This window comes from Leptodactylus fuscus, chromosome 3 (assembly GCF_031893055.1).
Source record: "Leptodactylus fuscus isolate aLepFus1 chromosome 3, aLepFus1.hap2, whole genome shotgun sequence".
Classification (NCBI taxonomy): Eukaryota; Metazoa; Chordata; class Amphibia; order Anura; family Leptodactylidae; genus Leptodactylus; species Leptodactylus fuscus.
In genome coordinates, this window is record NC_134267.1 from 35,660,490 (window position 1) to 35,676,494 (window position 16,005).

The 16,005-nt window shown below is 43.9% G+C and overlaps 1 protein-coding gene and 1 long non-coding RNA gene across 7 annotated transcripts in view; one reads left to right on the plus strand and one right to left on the minus strand.

Annotated features, from left to right (window-relative positions):
• Positions 1 to 3,246, minus strand: part of SLC8A1 (solute carrier family 8 member A1) — a 269,144-nt gene extending 265,898 nt beyond the window's left edge. For 2 of the 5 annotated variants that reach the window (XM_075267413.1, XM_075267408.1), the window contains exon 1: positions 3,082 to 3,246. The gene's annotated coding sequence lies outside the window, so the exon portion shown is untranslated. The other 3 variants (XM_075267412.1, XM_075267410.1, XM_075267409.1) reach the window with 3 other exon arrangements.
• Positions 1 to 16,005, plus strand: part of LOC142197286 (uncharacterized) — a 282,948-nt gene that overhangs the window by 162,283 nt on the left and 104,660 nt on the right. The window lies entirely within an intron of this gene.

The following is a 16,005-nucleotide window of genomic DNA, read 5'->3' on the forward strand; positions in this document are numbered from 1 at the left end:
GCTTAACAATAAATCTATGACATATCCTTTGATCTATCTACCTACCTATCACATATCTATCTACAATATGTATAAATCTTGGTATAATCACCTATCACATATATATCTACAATGTCTATCACATATCTACAATATCTAATATCTATTCATCACATATATAATATAATATACATATATCACAAAGCTATGTACAATTTCTATCTATAACAAACGCAGTTGTACATACAAATAAACAGAAATAGATAGATACAGGTATCCATATTGTGGACTCTGCAGTGTAACAGGGCTCGGTGCAGGCTTCTCCACGTGTGCTATACCATGTCACTTGTGGTTTTCTGCATTGAAAGGATTACCTTGCAATGTGCCAGACAAGAACTGCAATGCTCAAGTACATTACTGTATAATACCGTGACCAATAATAGTACAACTATTCACTTCCCAATAAACAATGCTCAGCCTCGCATTACTACAAATACACAATGCCTACCCCAGCTCCTGGCATACTACATGTATTAAATTATATATCAGGTCATTGCAAAATGGTTAAAATATGAGCAAGGTATTCTAAACCAGTGGCACGTAACAGTCCGAGAAGGGAAGATAACATGGTGTAAGCAACAGCTGTGCCAGGGTATTGAGAAATCTGTTGTTTGACACATGCAGAAATGAATGAATTCCACCCTGGTTACTGTGCTGGGAAATCAGGAAATGAGGCAGTGTCCTGATGTGGGATGTAGTCAGCGTAGAGAAGAGTCTGCAGCGGGGAAGACAAAGCTGGCCATACATACTACTGTGAAGTCTAGTGGCTAGCAGATGACCGTACGGTGACCAGGAATAGCCCATTGATGCACTGGAATGCACTGTCTGCAGGAGAGGGGCAATGACCTGCCTGCTCCCCATGCACTGCCTGCTGCAGACGGGCAATGACTCCATGCATGGTCTGCTGTTGAGAGCCAATGACCCCATGCTCTGCCTGCTGTAGATAGTAAATGACCCCATGTGCTGCCTGCTGCAGATGTGCAATGACCCCATGCTCTGCCTGCTGTAGATAGTAAATGACCCCATGTGCTGCCTGCTGCAGATGTGCAATGACCCCATGCTCTGCCTGCTGTAGATAAGCAATGACCCCTTGCACGGTATACTGCAGACAGACAGCCATTGACCCCATTGAAGCACAAGTCTACATGTATTGTTTAGGGGAAGATGTACATTTCTCCACCCATTACAATGAACTGTCATATATCATAATAAAGCATCAACTGAAAATACTGAACACATCCAACCCATACATAATCCATCTAGGTGCACCACTGTCACGGACAGCCATCTGATCCAAAAATGTCACCTGTATAAGTCTGAATTGTCCTTCCCATTACAATATTGTCAGGTACGTACGGACGACTATGAGGCTGACATACATCATAAGGAAATATGAAAATGGAGCCTAGTCTATTCTTCCTGGCACGCAACAGGTTAAGAGTTACACTAATAAGGAGCAATAAAGGGTGAAAAGAGAGAGCACAAGACCTGGCAGAAGTGAGGGATCCGCAGTGTGAGCGCTATCAGCAGCCATTCATGGGCTCCTCCTGAGGCAGTGACAAGACCTATGAGGCTCCAGTGTCCTCACTTGTCCATATACATGCAGGCTGCAGCATGGAGGCTAATCCTATAGCATGCTGCTGCCTGTCTCCCGCAGTCCTGTCACAATACACTACCTGCCAGGCAGCATGACTAGGAATGACCAACTCAACCATGAGCGAACAGGAGGGAGGAATCAGGGACACATGTCTCCAGTCAGAATAACCCACCTCCAGCCACAGCAGACATGCACATTATCCCTCCAGGGAGCACATACTCCTCTCCTCCTCCTACTGAGGCACCAAAGCTACAAATCCATCTATAGCGGGAGGGGGGACCTAACCCTTCCACTGCTGGGGGTGGGGACAACCAGCAACGCACTGCGGGCAACTGGCACCACAGGGGTTAACCATTCCGTCCCATGAACAGTGAGGGGCTACTAGGAGTGAGGGGCTACTAGCAATAAGGGGCTACTAGTAATAAGGGGCTACTAGCAGTAAGGGGCTACTAGCAATAAGGGACTACTAGCAGTGACTCCATCTGTGCTAGCTGAACCAGGTCTAGTCCTAATAGGAATTGGATGCAAGAAATGCAAAAAGACATAGCCATGGAAGCAATAGTAACTGGCATGTGAGGTGCCCATCACAGACAGGCAGTGCCAACGACTGGTGCCCCTGCTATATACTGTATAGAAGGCATGGAAAATATATAATGCAGAATAAGAATAATATCTAGTAGATTTAAAGATGGAAATATAGATATGAGCAGACAATTGTATACGACATGTGCATATAATCCAGAAGAAAATTGATACACATTAAATATATAATTATATTTGATTGAGATATATATATATATATAATATAAAATGTGCATTATAAATAATATATATATATATATATATATATTATGCATATATATATATATATGTATATATATATATATATATATATATATATTACGTGCATAAGCCATATTATATATATGAAATTAATTTATAATACAATATAATATCCAGTCTGATAGTTATGGTGAATGCTCATATGAATAAGGCATAGCCATATATATATATATATATATATATATATATATATATATTACATTTACTCTATGATACTGTCATCTCCAGGACATACACACATATATGTAATATACACTCATATACACACTATGTAATATCCTATGTAATACACATCTGCAGGCTGTCTGTCTGTAGGCTCCTGCCAGGCTCTGTACCCATGTGCAGCACCGCACAATGTGAATAGAGAAAGTTGTGGGATCCCGGTGCTGCCGCCCTGATGTATGAATGGAGCACAGACCTCCGGTACCGGGCATGAGGAGGAGAGTGCCAGCTGCAGGTACCGGGCGGACAATGGAGGGCACCGGCCCCTTCTCCCTTTTATTAAGGCAGTAATCGCATTAGGCGCTTAATCTGCAGAGCCGTCAGCATGCCTGGCAGCAGAGTCCTCACACACAGCACGTCCATCATGATGCATGGCATACCTTGTGCACAGTCCAGGGTGTGTGCCACAGCTGTGACAGGAGAAGCTGCCCTCACATCCACCTTTATAGGTCCAGATCAGGAAGAAGCCGCCTTGTGCTGAGGGGAATGAGGGCGAATCCTTGCAGAGAATGCCATGCAGAGCCGGCAGCAGCAGCACAAGGAGGCGGCAGCACTACACAGGACTATACAGGAGGACTACACAGGAGGACTACACAGGAGGACTACACAGGAGCACTGCTGCCACTACTACTCTCCTCATCCTCCTCCTTACACACACAGACACTTCCCTGGATCCTCAGCACTACTTGCTCAGCCTCTGGCTCCCTCCCTGTGCTTTCCCCCCAGCTGTCTGCGCTGCTTGGGAATATTTTCCGATTTCCTCTGGTTTGTGAGTGAGGGACTCAGGCTTTGCAGTGCATCATGGCTGTGAGCCAGCCCTCTTATCAACATCCAGACACTCCCACCCCATTGATCACACTTACACCATTACTCCAAGTTCCACTTCCCCTCACATTTCAGCAGCTTCTCATAGAAAACCACCAAAAAGTCACTCCATAACAATAGCAGCGCACTGAACCTGAAGATGGCCGCACAGGGCAGCACAACAAGGGTCTCCTATAAGGAGAAATGGGGTCTGAGCGGGGGAAGCGGCGGCTGTTACTCGCCAAATATTATCGAAATGTTATATAAGATCAAAACTGGTTATAAGGGGGGAGGGATTGGCGCAAACTATCCCTAACCATGAATTGCTCTCCCTTCTAACACACACACGTGTATATATATATATATATATATATATATATATATATGTATCTAGATTATACAGGTTGGCATCGTGTTCATTGTTGGACTCACTCACCTTCAATCCTCCAGTGGGTCCAGACTCTAACACAATATTGATCCAACATAAGACACCCAAATTTGATGTATGGTCTGTTTCGTAGGGGTTGTTGCATGGTGGGCACCCAAACTCATTGTATGTGGCGGGCCCAATGAACATCAATCTGACACTGCTGGACAGCTCAGCTACCTAGGTGTGTCTTCAGACCCTGTGGAATAGTCACCCAGCACCCTGACGTCTTGACCCATGACTGTTTTCTTGAGACTGCCACCTGAGGAGAGTCCGTGACATGAAGCGACCTGGGCCATGGATTGAGAGTCTATACTTTAGGCCCAGTTGTTGTGTGAGGTGAAGTCTGTACTTGTAACCTATAAGCTGTGTGCCATCACAGACTCAATAATAACCATTCTGTCACTCCACTATTTGCTGGTGGTCCTTGCATGGTGACTTTCATGGACCAGCTTTATCCATACACATGCTTCATATAGTGAATCGTCCACAAAAGACCACCTATTATTAGACCACCACTTTATCCCAGTGACAGTTTCAGTATCGTCATATACTAAGCGCTCTCTCTCTCTCTCTCTCTCTCTCTCTCTCTCTCTCTATATATATATATATATATTATTTATTTATTTTTAATCGGACTACCCATCTAGATGACCATTCAAGTTTAGGTCTGCCTTAAAGGGATTACATCACTGCAATTCCTTTTTTGACTTACCACCACGTCAGAATAGCCTTAAGAAAGGCTATTCTTCCCATACCTTTATAATTCTTCTTCGCGCCGCTGTTCCGATGATATTCCCAGTTTTCGACTTATGTAAATGAGTCTCCAGACAAGGTGCAGTCCCCCTGCACTCAAACAGCACAGGGGGTATCCCTTGTGTTGCCTGAAGACTCTCTAGCAACGCCCTCCATCTTCTTCTCGAGACACCACTGCTTCTCCGCATCTTGATCCGAAAGCGCCAACTACGCATGTCCGTCGGCCATTTTCCTGTGGCCAAATGAACAATTGTGTAAGAGGCCACAGGAAAATGGCCAATGGACATGCAAAGTCAGCGCTTTTGGATCAAGACGTGGTGAAGAGGCAGTCTCGAGAAGAAGATGGAGGCGTTGCTGGGGAGTTTTCAGGCAGCATAGGGGATGCCCCCCTGTCTTGTTTGAGCACAGGCGGATGTCTGGGGACTCATTTGCATATGTTGAAAACCGGGAATATCAACGGAATGGCGGCGCAGAGAAGAATTCTAAAGGTAGGGTAAGAATAGCTTTCTTGAGTTTCATGTGTTGGGCTCCAAGCCTTAGCCTACATTCACACGACCAATGGTGAAAACACCCAAGGGGCATTTATTTTCATGGGTCCTTCATACATTTGAGTGTATGGCAGGATCCCTGAAAACAGACAAATATAGGACGTGTTCAAATTTCAATTAGATCTACTAAGACTGGCACAAAAGTTGATCACTTCTCAAGACACTTAGCTCATCAATAGGTTATTCTAAAAACAATACCCTAAAGAAAGAAGAAAAAAGTCAAAAAGAGGTGTAGATTTGCACTTAATGAAGACCTTTCACTACCTCCATCAATTCTAGTTCTTAGCATCTGTGAATAGACACTGATTCTAGCACAGTTGGAATTTTCTCCCTAGCTCCCACCATTCCTGAGCAACAAGCACAGGTAGTTTTGGAGCCTGATATGCTAAGTAATCTCTGTAATGTCATGTGGGTGGTATCAGGCATTGGGTGTGAGTCAGAGCTCCAATCAGAAGCAGCCAGTGTCAGAGCTCAGAATCACAGCCCTTGTTTGCTCCTGCCTGACACCGCCCCCCTGACAGTACAGAACCTAAATAGTATAACAGGTACCAAAACTAACAGTATTGATTGCTCAGGAACTAGAGAAAAAAATTAATGCAAGGAGCTGGATATGTTGGAGGTGGTGAAAGATTCTCTTTAAAGAGGACATTTCACTACCTGGGGCACATGCGGTTTTATATACCGCTAGAAAGCCAACAGTGTGCTGAATTCAGTGCTTTCCCGTTCTATGCACCCGGTGAAGAGCGATCGGTGCCGGTACCGTAGCTCTTCACTGTCAGAAGGACGTTTCTGACAGTCAGGAACGCCCCTCCTCACAGTAGCGTCTATAGCGCTGTACTGTGAGAGCGGTGAGGTACGCCCCCTCCCCTCCTGATAGTACTCATCCATAGACGAGTACGGGGGGGGGGGGGGGGGGGGCGTTCCTCGCCACTCAGCGTCATCACTGGGCGGTAAGCAATGACCACTCTCACAATACAGAGCTATAGACGCTACTGTCAGGAAGGGCATTCCATACTGACACCCTTCTGACAGTGAAGAGCTACGGTAGTGGCACTGATAGTTCTTCACCGGGTGCACAGAACATGAAAGCCGATAGTGCGCTAAATTCAGCGCACTGTCGGCTCTCTAGCGGTATATAAAACCGCATGTGCCCCAGGTGGTGAAAGGTCCTCTTTAAATCTCTGTTATATTCTGCCAGTAGAAATGTTGATAAATCTTTTGTAACTTTTCTAATCACACCCATTGCTTATCCCTGCCTACATTTAGCTCCACTTTTTGAAAATGGTGCAAAGCAAAAAAAAAAAAAAAAGTTGCCGTTTGTAGTGCAAATATGGAATGTGCCAAAATATACGTTTTTATGCCAAAAGCAGTCTACTACACAGTAGGGCCGTGGCCTCTTCATGGTTTACATCAAGTGCTGGTGTTTGCAGTCCTACTCTCTTAAATGGATAACCCCATAATGGTTAAGTTTATATATGAGATCATTGGTATGGATTTCCAGGGCAGAATTCCATGTTATTATGGTGTACAGTACAATACAAGGTAATAAGGCTGTAAGTAACCAGATTCACACACTGGAGATATAAATCGTGCATATCTTAGCGCATGCTTTAGACTTTGCCCTGTATGGTCATCATGGTCATCACGTCAAATGTTGTCAGTTTAGGTAGTAAATATGATGTGTAAAGTGAGTCAGTAGAGCTTGGGTTGGGCGTCTGCTGTTGTTTAGCATCAAACTAGTAAAGAACAAAAATAAGGAGGATAGGTTAACATTATGTAACTCATGCCAAGTGAAAGTTTACCAAAGAACCACATCATAGTAAGAGAATACATTATCAGCAATATCTGACTACATACATCCTGTAGAAGTGGTATACATTGGGCAACAGAAATAGGCAGCAGAGTGGAATTGGCAACTGGTCACCCCGTGTGGTTCTTGGGTGTTCATAGTGGTACTGTACAGTGTAGGCCGGTGGTAGATTGACTATCACTATATTAGGGAATATATTCCCAAAGGTCCCTCGAGCAAATAAAATATACCACTGTTTCTAATTGTACAAGGTAGGTGCGGCCCATTACAAATTTTGCACTGGGGCCCAGGAACTTGAAGTTACACCTCTGTTTACAAGGAGAGGTACACCTCAAATGGAGCACAAATCTCTTCCCAGACCACCATTGTGGCTAAGGGGGCCATTAAAGAGGACCTTTCACCACTTTTGGGCACATGCAGTGTTATATACTGCCAGAAAGCCGACAGTGCGCTGAATTCAGCGCACTATCGGCTTTCCCGATCTGTTCCCGCTGTAAAGAGCTTACGGTGCCGGTACCGTAGTGCTCTATGGTCAGAAGGGCGTTTCTGACCATTAGCCAGAGACGTCCTTCTGCCTCGCGGCGCCAATCACGCTGTGCTGTGGAGCCGGGAGGAACTCCCCCTCCCTCTGCTTACACAGCTCGTCCATAGACGAGCATTATCAGGAGCGGGAGGGGGCGTTCCTCCCCGCTCCACAGTACAGCGCGATAGGCGCCGCAAGGCAGAAGGACGTCTCTGGCTAATGGTCAGAAACGCCCTTCTGACCATAGAGCACTACGGTACCGGCACCGTAAGCTCTTTACACCGGGCACGGATCGGGAAAGCCGACAGTGCGCTGAACTCAGCGCACTGTGAGCTTTCCGGCAGTATATAACACTGCATGTGCCCAAAAGTGGTGAAAGATCCTCTTTAACATACACACAAATATATATAAGTATAATATAGTCAGTAGGCACGAGAAACATTTGTGTCAATTGTAGTCAACTAGATTGTGTACCCCTGGGTAAGTAATACCCTCATGCTGAATTCATAGAGGTCCTGGAAGTTAAATCTATCTGTATCCATCTGTGATAAGATGTATGGATGTAAATGGAAAAACCTGAGTGATGGATAGACAATTATATCCATCATGGGTTCTCTGCCTACTTCAATACCCCTACATCTCCACAGGTTTCTGCTTGTTTCATGCAGCAGTACACCACTCATATGGCCTCTACGTCCAGTCACCAGCCTTAGCGGTCATATGCTGTACAGGTTGGGTGGCTGCGGTGGTTGAGTAGTTAATAGATGGTAGAATGGTGAGGGTAAAATAAGGAGCTGTCTTGTATGCCTTGGATCCAGTAGATGGCGCTGCCTCATGTGACTGTTAGTACAAGGCACCACCTAATGTGTCCACATCAAACCAGGCACATTAGGGTTAGGCTTGCATATAGGAGAGGCATAGTTAGCCTGTACTTGGACCTGAAGATTGCTGCAGAAACAGTTAGCAATCTTTGGACCGGCAAAATTGGAGATTCGGGTGATTGAAGTATTTTGCATATTTTGTATGTAACCCTTTACCTGCTAGTGGGTTACAGCCAGGCCTAGGAACTGGCAGTAGTCATGTACCCGATATACATATTAATACTCCCTGTAAGGCAGAAAAGAAGACATTTAATAAGACTTACTGTACAGAACACTATCTCCTATACATCTCAAGTATACTGTCTAATTCCTGGTAGAAAATAACTTGTATCTCACATGGTATTGGTGTTTCATCCTCCCATCCTGCCCCCTTTTAGAGCGGTGTCATTTTAGCAATGTCACATACACAGATTATTAGCAGTCTCAAGCTGTATCTGTGCAAGCCGGTGACATTGTAGACATCTATTTACTGCTTAATACAGATTTGATTTTCCTGGTACTTTCTTGTATTCTGCTTTTTGTCCTAATGAATTGCTCATTTGACCCCAATTTACCTATTACTTAATACAGGAAAATAAAGGTCATCCCCACTATGAGATAATCTGTTTTAATATTCTCTTCGACATAATGGAAAGACTTAGAATGAGCGAAATATATGAAATGAATCCAGTTCAGTTACTGTGAAAATATGATCTGCTGCTGATATCCAACATTAGTTATAGTCATAGGGGCACCTATATAAACAAGGGCACGTATAGTGGAACATTTTCCTGGACAGGCGCCAAGTTTTATATAGTTAAATCTTAAAATATTTCGTCTAGTTCAGGGGTTAACACTTCAGAAACTTTGTTCATTTTTCTATTTCCGCAACTCAGAATCCATAACTTTGCTTTTATTTTTCCATTGACATATAAGGGCTTATTTTTTATGAGATGAGTTGTAGTTTCAGATGGCACCATTGTAGATTTTATTAACATTTTGGGGGCATGCAAAAAAATGCAATTCTATAACAATTATGTTGGAAACATATTTCTATACATTTTACGTGTTTTACTGAATAACACACACAATGATCTGAGACCTATAATGGTTCTCCACCCGGCAGCCATCATCTGCTTAAGTGCAACCATGCTGGATTAGAGTTTGTATGACACGTACATTTATTACATGGCCATTGTTACAAGGTTGCCTGTGATTGCTTCATGTGTCCTGGCTCCTTGTGCCAAGCCCTGTTTACGACTGATGCTCTGCTTTACTGATTTGGGCTTGTCTTCCAAGTTTTACCCCTGTAAATAATGATCTGACTTTATCTGAACCCTCTTGCTCATTAGGATATATGCACATATAGAGACACATGCATAAATAGCCTATATATAATCTACTCATCCATTGACATACATGAATCTACAGGCCCACATATTAATCGAAGTACAGAGTGCAAACATACTGTAAGTATATCTACACGCAAACACATTCACAATTCAATCAATCAAGTCAATTTTGTTTGACTATGTACAGTACAGACCACACCTTCTCATTCAAAGAGTTTTCTGTATTTTCATGACTATGAAAGTTGTAGATTCACACTGAAGGCATCAAAACTATGAAGTAACACTAGAGATGAGCGAACAGTAAAATGTTCGAGGTTCAATATTCGTTTCGAGTAGCCCCTCAATAGTCCACTACTCGAATCGAATATCAAACCCCATTATAGTCTATGGGGGGAAAATGCTCGTTTCAGGGGTGGGCAACGTTCGATCAAATTATACTTACCAAGCCCACGAGTGAGGGTCGGGCTGGATCCTCCGAGAAGTCTTCTCCTTGCAGCGTCCCCGCGGCGTCTTCCGGCTCTTCATTCACTCTGCCAGGCATTGGGCCTGGGCAGAGCCGACTGCGCATGCCCGCGCTACAAGCGGACATGCGCAGTCGGCTCTGCCCAGGCCTGATGCCTGGCAGAGTGAATTCAGAGCCGGAAGACGCCGCGGGGAAGCTGCACGGAGAAGACTTCTAAAGGTAGGAGAAGAACCAGCGTTGATTGGCCGACTGTATAGCATTCGGCCAATCAATGCTGGTTCTGCATCGAACTTTTCCATTCGAATAGCGAGTGGTACTCGATCGAGTACGAGTATTTCGAATACCGTAGTATTCGATCGAATACCTACTCAATCAAGTACTACTCGCTCCTCTCTAAGTAACACGTGGAATTATATATTTAACAAAAAAGTGTGACACAACTGGAAATCTGTCTTATATTATCGGTTCTTCACAGTAGCCACCTTTTGCTTTGATTCCTGCTTTGCACACTATTGGCATTCTCTTGATGAGCTTCAAGAGGTAGTCACCGGAAATGGTCTTCCAACAGTCTTGAAGGAGTTCCTACAGATGCTTAGCACTTGTTGGCCCTTTTGCCTTCACTTTGCGGTCCAGCTCACCCCAAACCATCTCGATTGGGTTCAGGTCTGGTGACTGTGGAGGCCAGGTCAAAAGCAGCAGTGGCATAACTACAGGGGTAGCAGGGATAGCGGCTGCCACAGGGCCCGGGCCATTAGGGACCTGGCGACAGCCGCTACTGCTGCGTTTTTTTCTTTTCTTAATAGGCCGTTACTGGCCGGAGTCTTCGGCGGGTGTCGGTCGGGGGGGGGGGGGGATTGTCCAAATTTTGCTACGGGGCCCCGCCATTCCTAGTTATGCCACTGAGTATCAGCATTGAGACCACGACCAGTCGGGCATTGATAGCGTATTCTAACAATGTCCCATCAATGTTTATGGTGAGAAAAGAAGCCCTCATCTATATACCGTCATGACAACTATGTTATGTAAGACACGATATGCCTTAATATTCTTGCTCCTTATTGGAACATAAGGAAAACATGAACGTCCTGTTGGAAATAGTTTATGCATGCAGAAATGGCCCGACAGAACAATTTTTAATGTCAGTCTGAATATGTCACAGCCCAAATGAGAGCTTTAAAACCATCCAGCGAAATGTCCCCCGCTGCTCAGGTCAACAAGGGGCTGAATTCATTTTCCTGAAAGCATCGGAGGCTATAAAAACCTGTCAAAAATAGTCATTGGATTGAAGGACAGCACTTGGTGGAGGCAATATATATATTTTAGAATATGGAGCGGTTTTAGTAACACTGTTAGAGTTTTGTAAGGTACCATGACGTGAGGAAATATCCAGGAACCTACAAAGGGATACGGACTCTATATTAGGCATATAATACTGATATCAATACAATGACATTTTTGGAACTTTCCTTTGTGTATTCTTTTTTTATTTGAATAATTGACTTGAATTACAATATTTGACTTTATCATTGATATTGTCTACTGATTATATTACGGTTACTGTTACATGGCGGTCCCAACCATGGGACTAACTGCAGAGACTCATTTGTGCTTTCCCACGGTGTAGCCCGCCATTACGTCATTGCCAGGCTATATCTATACTCACCATTGCTTCTAATGGGAAAGTACGGGCGGGTCCTGGCAATTAACCCATAGCCATATGGCCTGGAGCACCGCATGGAAGCACCATAAATATAAGTGGGAATCTTCCCTAGTTTCTGTTCAGAATATTGAATACATAGACATAATTGAGGTAGAACCTCTACACTCCATTTTATATAGCATAGCTTTTATTTATAGTCTCAATATATGTCTACAGGAACAACGGGAGGAAGATTCCCTGTGGGATCAGTGATACCGAGGTGTCTGGCAGTCTTTTATTTCTTCCCTCCTAAATATCATGAGCCGACCAGATGTGCATGTTTATCGGGGAGTCAAGAAACATGGCTGCCGGCCAAACAATCATTTGTTTAACAAAGATCTATTTGTATAGCCAGACTAAGGCTGCAGTATGGCTGCACGCATATGGTACCGACATATAGCACTGGATTGTGGAAATATTCAACCCCAGAAACAACGTGGCATTTAATGGAGCCCACCATGAAAACCTTGATATGTTCTGTACAATATGGCCACATAGAGTGCTGTGGATGCCATGTAATATGGAAGACCTCTCTTATGAATGGAATATAGAAAGAACAAATCCAATAAATATATATATATAACTCTATTGTACAACTTGTACGTAATATAAGGGAACATGTGGGCCGCATGTTACAGAACTGAGCAGATTGATAAGTAGGGTTGAGCCGATCTTGAGATTTCAGGATCGTTTTTAAAATCCGATTTTCGTTCATTTTTCAGCCGATCCCGATCGCAATTGTGAAATTTGCTCGATTGTCAATCGGGATCCGATCTTTCCAGATCCTGATTACTCAACCCTAATGTTAGTAGCCAGTAGCCAAACATTGTGGGAAATAACCTTTGACCTCAATCCCACAGGAAAAGATTGGGATAGGAATTCCGATCGCAATCATGAAATTTACTCGATTGCTGATCGGAATCCGATCTTTTCCGATCCCGATCGCTCAACCCTATACACAAGTATACAGGAAAGGACTCCATTATTTATTTAAAGGGGTTTTCTGGGACTTAAATATTGATGGCATTATATCTGGAACTCCGACACTCAGGGGCTCCCCACAGATAGCTGCCAGAAGAGGTCGTAACTTCGATGATGTCACAGTACAGCAGTAGCTCAGCTCTATATGAGTGATATACTGTGCAATATACAGTGCTGTGCTCGGTATTCATAGCACTCACCTAAACATCGCAGCCTCTTCAACCAGTGGATCCGTGGCTGTCCTACATTTGAGACCCCCACTGATCACATATCAATGACCTAACCAAGTTATCAACATGTAATACCCAGAAAACCCCATTAATATTCTGCTCACGGTTTACTCAGGAGTCCAGTGGCAGTCTTATATAACAGTGAATACAAAGATAGCATCACTTTGTAAGGACCACCCACTGGACTCCTAAGCACAAGGTAAAATATTACAATTACATATAATAGCATTATATAACATGTTACCCACTGACTGCATGTTCAATGTGATGGGTTCCATATAAGAATATGATTTTCAGATTTACAATATCTGTTTTGTGATATTTTCCACACTAGATGGGGCTTCATTCAAGCATGTCTGTGTGTGCCTGCCAAATGAAGTGTGCGGGGGGAGCACATAAGAGGCTCAGGATCACAGTTGTAATTTTTCTATGGCATAGGACTGTTAGACCATGAAATGAACTACGCTCTTAATAACAAGCGTAGGACGAGATTCAATATACAGGAGGTCTTGGGGGTTGGACACCCCACTGGTGTATATGAACCTTTCCAGCATATTCAAATGAGCCCATTGATCTTCCCAATACACTGAATTGTTTTGTTTTCTCTGCTGATATACTGTGCCGTACAGAACAATAGGAGAATCCATCCATTTGATTGCCCAAAGTGAACCATGTCAATTCAAGTTCATGTCAACCAAGGCAATCCATTCCAAAGGCCAATGGATCATAGGTCTAGTATAAAGACCAGATTAGAGTCAAACACATAAATATCCATTTCTAATGTCAAAGCTCTGCTGTAACATAAGGTAATAGCTCTGAAAATTGTATTTCTTATAATTATTATTTATGCATAACGATGAATTAAACTGAAGCGCCCCAACAAAAAAGATCTTTGAGCACCTCCACTAATTCCCAGTGTTTGCATCCTTTATTAAATGCAGCTCTTATCATTCTGGTGCAATTGGAATTTTTTCTCAAGCCACCACAGTTACTGAGCAGTCAGTCCAGATACTTTTGCTATCTGCTATACTAAATTAGGTTTTTCATGGTCGATTGTGTGGTGTCAGGCAGGAACAGGCAATCAGAGGCAGCCAGTGTCAGGAGCTCAGAATCACTTGCCTTGTCGGTTCCTGCCTGACACCACCCTCCTAACAGTACAGGGCCTAAATGGCATAAGAGACAACAAAACTAACAGCACTGATTGCTCAGGAATGGTGAAAGTTAGAGAAAAATTTCTGGGTGCTGTACCAGTGGAATGGAGCCGAATTAAGCATGCAAAGAACTAGAGTAGTTGGAAATGGTGAAAGTTCCTCCTTAAGGTCTTATTCACATTGCTCTCCCTTTATTAATGTGTGTACACAAAGGGCTGTGAATCACTGTATATGGGTGGGGTAATCAACCTTTATCAACTCTGTAGTGGCATTAGCCATCTTTTTTGGAGTGGCCTGCTGGCGGAGTAGCATACCAGCAGGGATAGGAATAGACTACACAGGCAGATCAGAAGGGCCAGCTCTGTCCTGGGGAGCCCCCTGGACCCAGTACAGGTGGTGGGTGACAGGAGGATACTGTCTGTGGTGAGATCTATGCTGGAGAATAACTCCCATTCCATGTATGAGACCATGAAGCACTGGGCAATACTGTCAGTGACCGACTGCTTCACCCCAAGTGTGATAAGGAGCGCTATTGGAGATCCTTCCTCCCAACCACGGCAAGGCTGTATAACCAACACCAAGCTAAGCGGAGATCATTACATACAGAGAACTAAATGATCCTGAAGTTTTTTGTTGTGACACCTACCATCTTTTTTTTATCTTTTCTATTCTGATATTTTTGTATGTTGTTTTTCCTGTATTATTCTTGTATTATCCATGCTGCTGTAACACACTGAATTTCCGAATGGTGGGACTATTAAAGGATTATCTTATTTTATTTTATCTTATCTTATCAGGACTATGATGAAAGAAGCCGCTATTGTGTTCATTAATATATATCATAAATCAATATAGTCAATTTATTCATGTTTTTCAGTATATTATATTGGTAATATAAGTAATGTCTGGAAAGAATTGGGGAGGGGGGTAGGATCAGGGGTGAGACTCTTCTGTTTCTGTGATCACAGGACCAGATGCCTTGCCACTTTTAATTACTCTGGACAATAGGGTTGAGCAATCGTGTTCAGAAAAGATCAGATTCTGATCGGCGATCGAGAAAATTTCATGATCGCCATCGGAATTCCTAACACAATCTTTCACAGTGGGATCGAGATCGGTACAATTTCCCACAATGCTTTGCTTAGCCTTCACACTGAGTATATAGTGTATACTCAGTATGAAGGCTCCACTGCGGTTCCATAGGAATGAATGGAAGCAGCCGGCACACAGCCTTAACCCCCTGCGTGCTGGCTGCCTCCATTCATTCTAATGGGAGACTAAACTAACATGACATCTCTAGTAGCTACTTACCTCCAGAGATGGCTGCTCCGGTGTTCTTCATCGCCTCGCTGCCGCTCCACGCTGCAGTCTTCTCGCCTCACTGCCCCACCTCCCAGGTTAGTGTTTAAAGAGCTAGGAAGGCGGGGCTTGTTGCTTAGGAGAGTGTGGGTGGGTACAGGGCGGGGAGATGTGACGTCTCCCCTCCCAGTACCCGCACACACACTCCTAATCCGCCCACACTCTCCTATCCTGGGAGGCAGGGGGCAGCGAGGCAAGAAGACTGCAGCGTGGAGCGGCAGCGAGGCGAAGAAGAACACCGGAGCAGCCATCTCTGGAGGTAAGTGGACACCAGGGGGGACTAAGTAGCCAGAGGATTAAAAAAAAATCCTCTGGCTACTTAGTGATTCACTACACAGCGT